The sequence below is a fragment of the Schistocerca nitens genome, chromosome 12 (genome assembly GCF_023898315.1).
Source record: "Schistocerca nitens isolate TAMUIC-IGC-003100 chromosome 12, iqSchNite1.1, whole genome shotgun sequence".
In the NCBI taxonomy this organism is placed as follows: domain Eukaryota; kingdom Metazoa; phylum Arthropoda; class Insecta; order Orthoptera; family Acrididae; genus Schistocerca; species Schistocerca nitens.
In genome coordinates this window covers 74662554-74679316 of record NC_064625.1, presented here as the reverse complement: position 1 = coordinate 74679316, position 16763 = coordinate 74662554, and the positions used below count along the sequence as shown (strand labels likewise).

Genomic DNA, 16763 nt, shown 5'->3' with positions numbered 1-16763 from the left:
TACGCGCGCCATCTTCCTGGCGATCTCAGCTACTGAAACCCTTAAACGCTGAATAACTCATTATTTGACATTCAGCGTCAATAAATTGTACCTTTTCGAGAGATCCTCAATGTGCTGCTATTTTAGAACAGCATTTATTTACAAGATCTATATTACAAGTTGGCTATAATATAAAAAACGCAAAATGCGAGCTTGACGAAATCTAATATGGTCTCATGCAGGTGCTGCAGCCAAAATATATCTTTGAAAGGAGCGCAGCCACAGTTCCTCCCGTGATGTATACATACAAATAAATATTTACAAACAAAAGAAAGTGTTTGTGCAAATGTGAGGTGCTGAGACATTCGTATAGATAGGTAGTTTGCGTGTGGACGGATCTGTAAATATGTTACTATCCAGGAATAACATGCGGTAGAATTCTTGTTTTTTGGTAGTTAAGGTATTTTTCTAAACACAGCTTTATATATATATATATATATATATATATATATATATATATATATAGAGAGAGAGAGAGAGAGTTCGCAGCACCGCATCAAATAATTTTAGTATCACTTTGTTTTAAGTATCACGTGGGAATAGCGCGTAATTTTCAAATTTTGATTATTTGCTTCACGTGTCTGCATTCTAATATCTCTTGTCTCAAGATCTACAGTTGTTTTCATATAGTGTGCTCTATTATGTTTTAATTACCTGTTTCGTTACTGAATGCAAAACATGGTAATTCAGATATTCATTGCAATTCAGGTCGTCTGAACTAGGTGTGGAAAGATTAATAAAATAAAAAAAGCGTAAGTGACAAATGGCTGTTTAGTATAAAATTCGTGTTGCAATACACTTGTATTTCGTTGCTGTAGGACTTTTTATTTGTTTATGTACTTGTTATTCGTAGACCATAAATATTGTATGTCGTTTAGCTGCAAGTCCTAACATTTCCATTTGAAATGTGTGGCTAGCACGTTGAAATGAGTGATATAATGTTTTTGAAGAAATATTGTTTGTGTACAGTATCACACAGTCTGCAACGTTGTGAATGCAAAAACGAGTTATGTGAATAAAAGTTCACCTTCGTATGGTGGGGTGCGAGATAACAGATGTTACGAAGTGGATCCTCTTCGTTTCCTCTTCTTTAAAATTAGGTAGTGTGGCCTATGTCACGTTCATTGTTCACAGAATCTGCTACATACTGTTTCGTTGGAGCACCCAGAAATACAAAGCCAAAGAATGTGGACGAGTCATTTGTTTCTTAAACATCTTCATAGAGTGGTTTAAACATATTTAACGCTGGATTGATAAATTTATAAGTTTCCATGTGACTAGTATTATTAACAGTATTCCCAATAACGACTCCCCTCACTGGAGCTCACTCAACACAATCCTGCATCTTTTTAATTTCATTTCAGCGAAACTTGTTTATAAATGACCTCAACATACTATAATAATAGGGAATGCATATTTTTTTTGAAACCGATGCATGAGTGACACAATGCATTTGAAAGCATTTCAGACTATATTAAGTAGTGTTGTTCAACTCAGACTACTCAATAATTAATACCACATAAAATGTACTAAATATCTTCTCTACTGACATTTTCACGCCATAGATACAGGGAGCAGGTCTGACTCATCTTTCTAAACCAGAAGTAAGAGATATTGCAGGATATATAATTTAGTCAATACTTTAAAGTATAATGGGCACTTCCTCAAATTGTGATATAGTGACATATAACATGGGTTGGCCTTTCGTCTCTTTTGTAGAATACCTGTGTCAAGTAAAATATTATTGGTGTTGCCTGAAGTATGTTGTTGCATATTGCAGAACTACTAAACAAAAATGATAATGTGTATTGTTGTAGGAGGAATTGCTTTTTTCTTACTAAATGCACACTGAAATGAGGATGTGTATTGGTGTTAACAGCAATTGCTTTCTTCTTGCTAAATGCATCACTGGGAAGGGTATGATTGTGGAAGCATATTATGATGTCCTTGCTCCATCCTTATGATTCTTGACCTTTCAGGTCCATGAAAGTCTGTGTGGATTATTTCACTTTATGTTTTGTTCTTAAATTGTAATACTAAGACGTGTCCAATATTGTTGTAGGAGATCTACAGATGCTACTACTACTACTACTACTACTACTACCACCACAACCATCACCACCACTACCACTACAACCTACTAACAACCACTACCATTAGTTGTGTGTTGAATGTAAATGTATGAATATTAACATTACCTTCATATTGCGCTTATATTAACTGTGTACGGCATGATTAATTTGTTGCAGATGGTTTCAACACTACAGCTTCTCCTGCCATCAGTTGACAAGCTAGCAGTTTGCAGCTCTGAAACCTGACCTGCGCTTGCTTAAGATCCCCCTCATATGAGAGACAGGCATCAGCAGGACAGAAGAGTGTTACTCTTCTGTTCAGCAAGCAGCTAGAGAGTACCTCGGGTATTGTACCAAACTCAGACTTGTGAACACAAGCATCAAGTTCATCCATTATAATCTTGTTAGTAGTGACAGAATGTACAACATAATTGAAAACCTAGGTTAAAGTGCACTTATGGTGTTGGCAGAACTTTCACTGTGTGGTGCTGTTGGTAATTCATTTCTGTTTGTCATATTTTTGATGAAGGCCTTACTAGCTGGAAGCTGTATTTGTGACAGTCTTTTTGTTGTGCCTATCTGCGACTCAGCATCTCCGCTGTATTATGTGTAGCAACTTTCCTTCTCATAATATTTTTTCATTCCATCCTGGATTTTCCATTGTTTCAATCTAATGATGTGTTTCTGTGAAGTATAGGAATCAATTACTTAATTGTATTAATAACATTAGAGAAGGAAAGTTGCTACTCACCATATAGTGGACACGGTCAGTCGCGATAGGCACAACAAGAAAGAGTCACACAATTCAATTATAGTTTTTGGCCATTAAAGCCTTTGTCATACACACACACACACACACACAAAACTTTTTTTTTCATCGATTGCTGAAATATCACACTAGGTGACCAATCTTTTAAAATTTTCATGCATTGTGTTTCCTATCTGGGTGTTTAACAATTCATGTTACACACTTCTAGAAGTTGCAAAGGGGACTTAGCAGATCAGGTTTTACATAAGAACCCATGTCCGGAAACAGTTTGTTTGTGTGGTACAAGGAAAAAGATTTCATAGTGTGATATTGAAACATCTGTTAAATATGACGACTACCAAGTTCGGTGCACACAGTGTATTGCAAAGTAACTTTGCATAAACTCTGTTCAACATGCTGCAGCCATGATCTGTGCAACCTTATCTTCCTCCAAATGCACAAGGGTCACATAAGTGGTCCCTCAAGAAAAAATTATTTCAGCCTGTTCTATCTACACCTGGTCCTTCCATCATTTTGCAGGTCTTCCAATGCATCTTTTACCTTGTGGAGTATATCACCAAAAATGTAGTATTCATCTTGATTTGTCCATTCCTGACAGGTGGGATATCCATTTTGGTCGGTATTCGTCAGCCTTACTGTTTATATCGGAGATATCTCATTCCTTCATGATATCTGTATTTCTTTTGTAGTCTAGCTTGGTGTGTCCTGCTTTGTCCTGAGGAATTTCGTTTCATTGGCTTGGAATCTTATTTTATCTTTCTTTTTCATTACCCAAGATCCACTTTCATATAGTAATATTGGTATTGACATAACTTTATAAAATTTTAGATATGTTTCGGTTCTTACTTTACATTTAAGTAGTTAAATTTCTCAATTTTGTCTTTTTTTTTCTAGGTCTCCCCTGTACGACAACATGGTTCCTAGAAATTTGAATCTATCTACTTGCACTGTAATCTTGTTGTCTATAATACTTTTGTTGTTACTGTTTTTTTTTTCCACAGAAAGCCATGGCTTTTGTTTTTTGTATTGACATTGACATATTATATATCTAGCATGTTTGGTACAGTCCATAGGCAGATCTCTGCTGTCCATCTTCACTATTCGAAATTAACACCTGGTCATCTGCAAATAACAGAGTCATAATGCAATCTTTCTGGTTGAAGTTATATGCATAGCTCTTCAGTTTCATTCTCCATTGCTGTATAATGTCATCAGTGTATATACTAAAAAGCAGTGGAGAGAGGTTACAACTTTGTGGAACTCCTAAATTAATAACCTTTGTTGTTTTTTCATTATTCCCAATTCTTTGGATTCTTGTATTAGCATAGATCTTTCGAACTACCTGTACAACATGTATTGGTATACCTTTTGTTATTAAAATTTCCCACAATAGTTGTCTATTTACTTTATTAAAAATATATCTAAAAACAAAGCTGATGTAACTTACCAAACGAAAGCTTTGGTATGTTGATAGACACACAAACAAACTCAAACACACACACAAAATTAGAAAGCTTTACATAATCGACGAAAAGGATGTGTGTTTTTGTATTGAATTCCTTATGTTTTTCTATAATTTTCTGTGGCATAAATATGTTGTCTGTACGGCTTCTCCCCTTTCTGAATCCATTTTGTTCTTCTGACAGCAGGCACTCCATTATGGGTTTGTCTCTCGGTTATTATTCTAGCATAGATCTTAACATGCTGCAATTAATAGTGATATGCCTCATTAATTTCTGGGTTTTGATCTGTCTCCTTTTTTAAATATCGATTTTATAAGTGAGATCTTCCATTCTTTTGGTATTTCCTTTTGTTATCCAGTAAAGATACAAAAGTCTGAGAAACTTTTTTTTAAATGCTACTAAAGAATATTGTATTAGTTCGCTGTTAATGCCATAACTTCTTACTGCCTTTCAATTCTTTGTATATGTGAGAACATGTTCTGATTCTTGAAATTCGAGATTATCTGGATCTGTTTCAAGATCTTCATCATTTTCTGTGTTCATTTGATCAGTCCACATTTCCTCATAATAATTCAGCCAGTCTTTGTTCTTTATTACATTGATATCTACCACATCCTTATCACGTATTTTATATGCAAGTGTTTGTCTCCCATGGACATCATTTTTGATCCTGGCAATGAAGTTACCCCAACAGTCTTGATGGAGCTTCCTGCTTAGTTTTTTCACTTCTGCTGTCTGCTTCTTGTATACTTCATTATACCCCTGAGTGGGGTGTTGTAGATATTTTTTATATGGTTTTCTCTTTATTTCAACAGCTTCATCAATTTCTTTTGTCCAAATCATGTGGCCTTTTTTCTTCTTCCTGTGTTTCATTTTACCTAAAGCTTCACTGGCTGTAGATCGTAGTGTGTTCTTAATCTGTTCCCACTCATTTTCAATAGTCTCTGATTCTGGAACCATGCCCATTTTGTGTCTAAGTGTCATTGATAAATGTTCTTGATCCACTCCTGTTCTAGTAAGTAGATTTTATATACCTCCCTTGGTTGTCCTGGTGATTTTTACATGTTTGGGCAACTTTTGCATGTGGCAAGAAGTGGTCTGTGCTAATGTCGTACCCTCTATAAACACGCACATCCTGAAACAGAACAGCTGTTTTTTGGTTTACTACGAAGTATTCAATTATGGTTGTAAATCCTCTGGCAGACCATTTGTATTTGTGTCTGTCTTTATGTTTAAAGCAAGAGTTTAATATTCTGAAGATGTTGAAAGTTGCAAATTAACATGGTTCAATTGCTGTTGACTGGAGTCTCTCCAGCATGTTGTTGTTGTTGTGGTCTTCAGTCCAGAGACAGGTTTGATGCAGCTCTCCATGATACTCTATCCTGTGCAAGCTTCTTCATCTCCCAGTACCTACTGCAGCCTACATCCTTCTGAATCTGCTTAGTGTATTCATCTCTTGGTCTCCCTCTATGATTTTTACCCTCCACGCTGCCCTCCAGCACTAAATTGGTGATCCCTTGATGCCTCAGAACATGTCCTACCAACTGATCCCTTCTTCTTATATCCTCCTTTCAAGACAGTGCCCCTTCTGTTCAGCCGCTCTTCCAAGTCCTTTGCTGTCTCTGACAGAATTACAATGTCATTGGCGAACCTCAAAGTTTTTATTTCTTCTCCATGGATTTTAATACCTACTCCGAATTTTGCTTTTGTTTCCTTTACTGCTTGCTCAATATACAGATTGAATAACAACGGGGAGAGGGTACAACCCTGTCTCACTCCCTTTCCAACCACTGCTTCCCTGAAATGCCCCTCAACTCTTTTAACTGGCATCCGGTTTCTGTACAAATTGTAAATACCTTTTCGCTCCCTGTATTTTACCCCTGCCACCTTCAGAAATTGAAAGAGAGTGTTCCAGTCATCATTATCAAAAGCTTTCTTTAAGTCTACAAATGCTAGAAACGTAGGTTTGCCTTTCCTTAATCTTTCTTCTAAGATGAGTCGTAGGGTCAGTATTGCCTCATGTGTTCCAATATTTCTACGGAATCTGAACTGATCTTCCCTGAGGTCAGTTTCTACCAGTTTTTCCATTCGTAAAGAAATCGCGTTAGTATTTTGCAGCTATGACTTATTAAACTGATAGTTCAGTAATTTCCACATCTGTCAACACCTGCTCCTTTGGAATTGGAATTATTATATTTTCCTTGAAGTCTGAGGGAATTTCGCCTGTCTCATACACCTTGCTCACCAGATGGTAGAGTTTTTCAGGACTGGCTCTCCCAAGGCTGTCAGTAGTTCTAATGGAATGTTGACTACTCCCGGGACCTTGTTTCAACTTAGGTCTTTCAGTGCTCTGTCAAACTGTTCACGCAGTGTAATATCTCCCATTTCATCTTCATCTACCTCCTCTTCCATTTCCATAATATTGTCCTCGAGAACATCGCCCTGTATAGACCCTCTATATACTCCTTCCACCTTTCTGCTTTCCCTTCTTTGCTTAGAACTGGGTTTCCATCTGAGGTCTTGATATTCGTGCAAGTGGTTCTCTTTTCCCCAAAGGTGTCTTTAATTTTCCTGTAGGCAGTATCTATATTACCCCTTGTGAGATAAGCCTCTACATCCTTACATTTGTCCTCTAGCCATCCCCGCTTAGTCATTTTGCACTTCCTGTCAATCTGATTTTTGAGACATTTGTATTCCTTTTTGTCTACTTCACTTACTGCATTTTTGTATTTTCTCCTTTCATCAATTAAATTCAGTATCTCTTCTGTTACCCAAGGATATCTACTAGCCCTCATTTTTTTACTTACTTGATCCTCTGCTGCCTTCACTGTTTCATTCCTCAAAGCTACCCATTCTTCTTCTACTGTATTTCTTTCCCCATTCCTGTCAGTTGTTCCCTTATGCTCTCCCTGAAACTCTCTACAACCTCTCGTTCTTTCAGTTTATCCAGGTCCCATATCCTTAAATTCCCACCTTTTTGCAGTTTCTTCAGTTTCAATCTGCAGATCATAACCAATAGATTGTGGTCAGAATCCACATCTGCCCCTGGAAATGTCTTACAATTTAAAACCTGGTTCCTAAATCTCTGTCTCACCATTATATAATCTATCTGATACCTTTTAGTATCTCCAGGATTCTTCCAGGTATACAACCTTCTTTTATGATTCTTGAACCAAGTGTTAGCTATGATTAGGTTATGCTCTGTGCAAAATTCTACAAGACGGCTTCCTCTTTCATTTCTTCCCCCCAATCCATATTCACCTACTATGTTTCCTTCTCTCCCTTTTCCTACTGACGAATTCCAGTCACCCATGACTATTAAATTTTCGTCTCCCTTCACTACCTGAATAATTTCTTTTATCTCGTCATACATTTCATCAATTTCTTCATCATCTGCAGAGCTAGTTGGCATATAAACTTGTACTACTGTAGTAGGCATGGGCTTTGTGTCTATCTTGGCCACAATAATGCGTTCACTATGCTGTTTGTAGTAGCTAACCCGCACTCCTATTTTTTAATTCATTATTAAACCTACTCCTGCATTACCCCTAATTGATTTTGTATTTATAGCCCTGTAATCACCTGACCAAAAGTCTTGTTCCTCCTGCCACCGAACTTCACTAATTCCCACTATATCTAACTTTAACCTATCCATTTCCCTTTTTAAATTTTCTAACCTACCTGCTCTTTTAAGGGATCTGACATTCCACACTCCGATACGTAGAACCCCAGTTTTCTTTCTCCTGATGATGTCCTCTTGAGTAGTCCCCGCCCGGAGATCCAAATGGGGGACTATTTAACCTCTGAAATATTTTACCCAAGAGGACGCCATCGTCATTTAATCATACATTAAAGCTCTCCAGGATAGCCAACTATATTATCTACTCTTTCCCTTACTATTCTTGCATTGTAGTTTCTGCCAATTATTATATAGTCGTTCTTGTTTATCCTATCTAGCGACTTCTGTAGATCTTCATAGAATATCTTGCGTTCCTTTATTCTCCCTTCCTCTGGGGCATACACTGCTATACAGGTTAGGCACCCTCTAGAAATCTTACATCTTATGCTGCATAGCCGCTCGTTTATCCATGCATAGCTTATCAATCTGTTTGTCCATTTTTTATATATTACTATGGCAACCCCAGATTGTGCCCTTTTGCTTTGTTCTGTTCCACTGTATATCATTTAGTATAATTTTTTATATCTTTAGTTCCTTTCAATTTCTTTTTTAGTTTCCGTGATAAATGCTATATCACAGCTCCTCTCTTCTAATATTTTATGTAGTTCTCCTTCCTTATGTAGTTGTCGATATCCCTCTGACGTTCCATGTTATTAAGTTTACATGTTCCGCTATACCAAAATCTTTAACCTTTTTCCTTTTCCAGTTCATCGTATGGTTTTCTGTCTGGCTTTCCCCGTGTAGCTTGCCAGTAACTTTTTATTTTGCCTGGCTGCCTTATGGGGGCTGCACAGGTATAGTTGAATGGTGGGGCTGCCACTTCGAGGTCTTCCAACGTGCCTGATTTTCTTGTAAGGTTTTACTCCGCTAGGAAAGCTGGATTCTCTATGCCTGTAGAGCCCTCCCTGCTCTGTGTTGTGGGACACACCTCGTCTGGCTCCTCTGTCAAGGTCTGTCCGACTTGGGTGGCCCTGCTTGTAGCTACACTACCGTCGGCATACCCTTGACTTCGTTGAAGCATGCACCAACGCTTGTTGCAATGATGTCAAGCACCTGGCACCCATAAGATGGGGAGAATAGACGTATGGCCCAGTCACATGTCCCATCACAGATACCTGCCTAGACACTGATGCCAGAAGTATGCTGAAATCTTCGTGTACACATGGCTTTGAAGTTGTCTTGATCTCAAATGTGGCTATTTTAAGTGTTCAAAGCACCTTTCCTGTCAAAATGTGGTTTGTCTGTGAACAAAATTCACCTTGGAGACTTAGAAAGATCCACACAACGGTGCAGGAACCAAGTACAGATTGACACTGTTGGACAGCAGATTAAATAGTATTTCCCTTCGCCATTTTTACAAGAGCCTGAAAACTGCTTCTGCGATCAGCCAGAAAGCAGTGGAGCACATTTTGACCCTAATTTCCACTCTGAAAGTCCACAGTATTGTTGTGCTCACCGAAAGAAAATGTTCATACTAGCTAATCATTTAGTGGGACTATAAATGAAAGTTTTTAGTTCTAACTGATTAATATATTCAATAAAAGTTCACATGCACAAACATAATAATATTCCTTACAATAATGATAATGTCGCTATCATAAACAGCACTATTAGCTGTTGAGAGGTGACCTCTATGGTAAGTTCCCTGACTTCTAATCATCCAAATTAATTGCTGACCACAATCATCCAAATTAATTGCTCACCACAAAAGTGGAAAATTATCTCAAGATGTGGCTTTGTCAACATTACATGCAGCACACAGTTACTTCTGTGAAATATAAGTGATCCAGAACAGTGTTCAGTCCTCATGAGTCCACTTCCTACTTTTACCAAAGACATGTTTTGGTAGGTGCATAGCCCTGATGTCATCAGAGGCAGACCGTATGCTGGCATTTACTGACACGGACAGATTGATAGCTCGTTACAAAGTGTCTCCTTAGTGCCTCTCAAGCAGTATTTATATAAGGGTGCAGCGGATCGCCGAACAGAACATCAAATGCTGTAGGCACAGGTAAATGACCACTATCTCAGACACATATTGTTTAGTAACTCTGTTGGGTATCAATTTACAGTCTTCATAATTTTTACATTAAGTAAGTTAAATTGGCTTTAGCTACTGAAAAAGTTTCAGCTCGACTGCATATAATGTTTGCCGGCTAGAATTTTTAGGATGGAACTGACAGTAGAACATGACCTCTTTAGAGGTTTAGAAACTATTTCAGGAGTTCTTTTATGGAATGTTATTTACATCAATGTCTTGAAACTTGGCTCAGATGTATAATTTAATGAATGTAATTGAGTGCTGTAATTAGAAGTTTCTACCATAAATACAAATGGTACTGAATCTATTGTGAATAAGGACGTTTCTGCCCCAAATTTAGTTTCTAGTAAATTACTTGAAAATTATTTAAGGTAGCTTAATGGAGTGACGCAGTTAATGTTTTTATATCAAACAGAGGCTACATACGAATTTTCATCTTTCTCAGTCTAATGTTTAGCGCCTTCAGTTTTTCATAAATATACCAATTTTGGCTAAAATATTGCTCCTCTGAAGTTGAAGCTTGTAAAAGTTGATAGCAACATATGTATGCACGTTCTGAACAATTTTTAGTTTTCTAGCTGCATTATTTAGCACCATTTATTTTTTTCTCAAAACAGTGTGTTTGGCAAAACATATTTTTCTGATCATTCTGAGATTTAACAGTTTTAACATTAATATACTGAAGCATATATTGACGAAGTTTGGAAAAGTTACTTTAATTTTTAATTTCATCATCGGATTATGGCACAATAGTTTATATGCTACGCAGGGGCACGTTGTGATGACTTGACGCTATTATCAGTGAACTGGGGTAAGTCCTGGAACACTCGCCCACCTGTGTGTATCTCAAATGATACAGTGATGTTTTGCCACAGCGTGTGGCACAAAATCCACTGGGACTATTGTGTGTACCTTCTGAGTGTGATAAGGCTGGAGCTGCTGGTCATTCAGAATACACCAGACAGACAAATGAGACACATGCAAGTCACGTGCATGACAAGAGTACTTGTTGATGGGTTCCCTTCAAGTTGATCAAGCACTTCCTCTTCCAATACAACAGTATGTTTCCTTGTTGGAAGACCACAGTTTACTGTATCGCTTTTGAATTTCTCACTTTCCCTGCAGCTGTTGTTCTACTCTGGCAAATACGGAATGAGATGGAGTCATACGATTTGGAAAGTACTCATGGTACAGATGTTGAGCTTCTCTTCCCTTACTGCAGGGGTGTCATTACAAATTAACAACATATCAATGTAGTCTGTGAACATGTACTCAGGAATCCTGTTACTGTGGCAGTAGTCACCATAATGTCAGCTGATACATGAAAACAAGGCAGACAAAAACAGAGGATACCCCATGACATCGGTCATTGTACCATTCATGAATGTGGGTAGCCTACCATAACAGGCGAACTGCATAAAAAGCCTGTAGTGTACTATTGAGTAGTTATTGTTTTCCTTGCAGTATGTAAATGAACAGTTTCCAAACATTGGTAGAACTTGATATACTAAGTCCTCCCTACAACCTGTAGAAGTGCAAAATGTGAAATGTGAAACACCCTGTATATATTCTCCAGAAAATGTGTTTTTATGCAATTGTACCTGTATTTAACTTGTACCAAGTATGAAATTTAGTCTCTGTAGCCTACAAAAATTATGTAAAAATGTAATTTACATACAGTGTCACTCCAAGTGGTATTTCTAAGCACATCAAAAAGCTTTCCCCAATTTTAATTAGAGTCTGTGTTAACGTACTTGGGTGGGTGACCATCCCATGTGCCGAGCGCTGTTGACAAGCGATGTGCGGTCAGCCGTTGTGAGGTAAATTAGGAGTTACTTGGTTGAGAGGTAAGAGCTCCAGTCATGAAAACTGACAATGGCTGGGAGAGCAGTTGTGTTGACCACATGCCCCCCCCCCTTCCACCCCCCCTCCCCCATATCTATATCCAGTGATGCAAACAGACTGAGCATGACACGGTGGTCGGTCAGTCTTGTGCGGCCTGTTAGGATGGAGTTTAGTTTTAGTTTAGTTAATGTTGATTATTGAAACAGGAGAAAATTTGAATCCAGGAAGTTTCCTTCTTATCATTGCATATCTCAAAAACTGTTGTGCACATGCAATAATGTCTTGGTGTCCAAACCAAAGAAAATACATATAAAATACAGTCTAGCTTACCACATGGAGATGATAGGAGGTGGCTGAACAGTATTCCTTAGTCTTAGACTGAAAGAGAAATTGATCAAAATAGTCACAAACACAAGCTTTAATATAAGCAAAACAGTCATAAAGTACACTATATACTACATACTAATCAGGCAGTAGGAAAACGCCATTTAATTCAGAGTCAGTCAGTGGAACTATTGATGCCGTTGCTCATAATGATAGATTTTAGCAAACCTTCTGTGCACTATTGTAACACACCTTCACTGTTTCAGGGTTCCTGTATCACTCCCTTCACATCATCCACTAATTTTTACTAGTCTTGTAGTGTCACTTTTTCAGCTGCCTTCTCCTAAAGCCATTCCACTTTGGTCAATGTAATTTTTTTATTTTCTGCAGCAATATTATGTTTAACCTGAGCCCAGATCAGTCCTGTTGTGGTCAAGTGGCATTGGTAGGGATGCTATCTGAGACCTTTATGCCCATATTTTTTTGCTATCTCATCCACAGTGTATACTGGATTCTTTGGCTTGTGTTGCAACACAAATTCTATTAATTCTTAAGACATAAAAATCGGTATTACAAAAAAATAAAGATCAATCAAAAAACATACAATCTAAAAGGTGGAACAAAGTACAAATTTTCATTTTCATTCTTCCTCGCCAGTTCCATAAACACCCAGAGCTTCGCCTTCTTCATCTCTGTCACTTAATTCTGCCTCTTCATCACGCTGACTTACTGCTTGGGCTTGAGGCTGAGCAGATACGTTTTTTAACTCCAAATAAAAGGGATGATGGGTGGATGGTACAGACTTGAGCAGCTCAGTCAGGTCTTTTACTTTTTGTGGTTTTAGTGTAGGCTTTGTTGTTATTGGTTGTAGAGTTGGGAGCTTTGCATTTTGTTTCAGGCTAAGTTGATTGTATGACTCCAGGTATCCTTGAAGGTGAAGGATACCTGGAGCACTCTTCTTAAATTTAAGAATTTGCATTTTTCTGATGCCTTTTACCTTTTTGGGGAAAACATTGTTCAGGGCATCAGTATCAACAATCTTCATCTCTCATTTTAGTTACAATAGACTTCAGATTTGCTGATGATACTAGGTTCACCCAGTTGTCCAGAACGTATATGTCTCGGTTGTTATTATTTTTTTTTTTTTTCTTTTTGATCACTAATGAGCAAGTGCGCCAATCTTGATTAACAGTTAACCGCAGTTAAATCAATATGTAATCCCGTACAACGCAAAATTCTGGTGCACCAACATCGATCTAAATTAGAGGGAACTGACCACGGGTATATTTAACCGTGGCTCTTTCCTGGCTTTCTTGACGTAACTGCGGTTTTAGAAGCATACACTGTTAAGATGGTGTTATGTTATGAATGGCACTGAGGAAGAATTGTTATACCTTGACCATTTAAATTGTGGCTGAAACCATGTTGGAGTGATTGAGGAAAGGATAAACCCTTTTGAAGACTATGGTGACAGGAAGTTTGAAGAGAGATTTCGTCTGTTGAAAGAAACAGTGTGGTGGTTATTAAACCAAATTAATGATAGGTTAGAATTTCCTACTGATCGAAATAATCCTATTTCGCCGATGAACAGACTTGATTACTTTTAAGGCCATATGCAACAGGTGCATTCAACATTCTTATTGGGGACAATAGTAATATACGTAGTACAACACCACAATGAATCATCAGTGATGTATCAAACATCATAGCATCAATTTCTCCTCACTTTATAAAATTTCCTACAAGAAGAGAAGTGCGCTCTGTGATGTACGGATTTAGTCAATTGGACCAATTGCCTGGTGTTCTTGGTACCTTGGATTGTACCCATATAAGAATTCAGCCTCTTGGAGAACATAATGCGGAACTTTTCTGCAATAGGAAATCATATTTTTCCTGTAACTGTCAAACCATTAGTGATCACAATTTGTTAATAAGAGATATTGTCGCTCGATGGCCGGGCTCTGTGCATGACAGTACCATATTTCTTACCTGCACTCGCAGAGCTCAATTTGAAAACGGAGAAATACTACAAGGTCACTTTTTGGGAGATAGTGGTTATGCATGTAGATCCTACTTGTTAACTCCAGTTTTAAATCCACAAAATGTAGCAGAACATCGATATAACAGGTCTCATATTAAAACTAGAAACACTGTAGAGAGAAAATATGGCATGTGGAAGAGAAGATTTCCAGTATTATTTGTAGGAATAAGATGTAATCCACAGAAAGCAATGTCAATAATTGTGGGTACGGCTGTCTTGCATAATACTGCGAGGAGTACAAGCAGTGAAGAACCACCAAAAGTTCCAGAAATTTCTTGACTTTTAAATCAGTTACGGCCCCAACATTGAAGATAACAAACCTGTGCTACCTGGACAGCAGATGTATTGTGATGATACATTACCTGGAAGAGCAGTTCGCCCTGCTATAATTAATGAACATTTCCGATAAGGTAACATAAATTCAGACATTGTTCTGAATGAAAAATTACGATTGTAGTTACGGGATTTCGCCGTGTTTTTAATTTTTCCTATTATTTCAGCATGTAACCTATTTTTTTCTGCTATCTAGGGAACATAAAAGTTGTGCATGTCAGGATGTGGCTGAGGTGGAAGTGGGGTCTAAAAAATAACAAGTGTTAATTTTTCAACTGCGGTCGGCAAACTGCCTCCCGTTTATTGAGAAAACATGTACTGATTGACCTAGCTGGGGTACATTATGTGAGTTTAGCGGCCCTAAGGCGCAAACAGATTGAGCCGGGGCTCGAAAAGTGCACGGAGGCAACCGGCCAATGTGTCTGATCTCGTCGGGGGCCTGTCAGTAAAAGAAGACGATCCACACGCCTCGTCCGTGCAGCTCGGCGTGGTGGGCGCTCACACGTGATCTCCTGAAACTTTCTGATTGGCTGCTGTAGGAGCTCTGCCTAGGCAAGCGATGCTTCCCTAAGCGTCACCCTGTCAGCAGAAAGGTTGTTTGTTCGTCGAGTACGTGAACAAGCCGTGGGATAGTGGCACGTACTGGAAAAATCTGATGTGTCGCCAACCCAGGGCCTGTTCACGGCTTTGTGAAGATCCATTGCCATCCATACCACGCATTTAAAAAAAAATTCCCCTTTTCTTTTATTGAAAATAAAGGACTCCCGTACTCAATCTGTCAGCACCTGTACATCTCCTTCCCCTTCTGCGGGAGCAAGGATTTATGGTGAAAATTAGTTGTTGCTCGTTGACAAAAGAAAACAATTTGCTCCCTTGGTCGGGTGTGCTAATATTTGCAAAAATGGGGGTAGGGTGAATCTAAGTTTTACAAAAACATTGGAATGAGGTATTACAGATTCTGTTAAATCATATATACTTGCAACGCTAGACTCGGTGTAGCAGCAGTGTAGGTGCTGGCCGAACTGAATCAGCACTGATATTTTGAAGGTTACAGGCGCCTCTAGAAATGTGTAATTGTTTGTGTTGTTTGGCAAACGTTAAACTCGTTGCTACATAGTGGAATCAGTTTCAGAATATAAACTAAAATATGAAGGTAGTAATTGTAACAAATTAGTTAATTCCGCAAAATAAAAGTATGCAATTGACAAACATAGTTAACATAAACAGAATATGAAGATAGTAAATAATTAGATAAAACATTGAAATTCTCAAATTGAGAGGTAGTTTCTATGGTCAATAGCTTCAAAATAATAATTAAAGACTTATTGAGACACTAACAACCTAAAAAATTGCTTCATATACAGATAATAGGAAGTTAAAACATGTTCATAATGTAACATAAAAGGCATTTGCTTCTGTGTAGGGACACTGATTGCAGTTGGTTAAACACAATAGAGTTAAAGTTCTAACTGTTGGTGGTATATCTTCCACATATAATATAGACAATCACTGAAAAATAAACAGAGTGAGAATCTTTGGGTCAGATGCGGCGCCGTGATGGGGTGGCCCACGTGCCACTGACAGAGAGCGAGGCAGCACAGGGTGCCGCGCAGCGTTGGATACACTGTCGTTCCCTCAGGTGGGGACGGCGGGAAGGAGGGACATGGTGGCAGCGGCTTATTGTGTAGGCAGGTACTGAAACACTCCCCCAGGGATTGTATTAGTAAAGTTTGCAGGGGTGGACTTCAGTAGCAAATAAACTAAGGTTTCCTACATTCAGTGGTCATCTCTAGTATCTTTACGCAAAATATTAGACCCCGAAAGATAATTACACTACTCCCTGATAACAATGCTATAACAGTAGCTATCTTTCCCAATAGTTTACATGATTAGATACATTGATAACAATAATAGTAAATGAATGTTAGACAATACAAACTTTATTTCAGTTAAAGAGTGTATTTGACTATGGTAGACCATGCCTGACATTACTCTTGTTGAAATTCATCCTCGGGCTGTGCCTCGGGGACAGTTGGTTGTGTTGACTTAATGTGTTTACAATATCCTTTCTTATACAGGCACCAGAGAACGGCTCCTGCGACAATCATGGTTGGAGCAGTCAGGGCACTAGGCAGAGTAACCGTATACAATTCTTTC

General features: G+C 38.2%; 1 long non-coding RNA gene across 1 annotated transcript in view; it reads left to right on the top strand.

Moving 5' to 3' along the window:
- Positions 1-237: 237 nt before the first annotated feature.
- LOC126215378 (uncharacterized) overlaps positions 238-16763 on the top strand; it is a 95758-nt gene continuing 79232 nt past the window's right edge. The window contains exons 1-2 of the long non-coding RNA XR_007542131.1: positions 238-356; positions 2289-2456. This is a non-coding gene — a long non-coding RNA (uncharacterized LOC126215378). The remainder of the gene's footprint in view (positions 357-2288; positions 2457-16763) is intronic.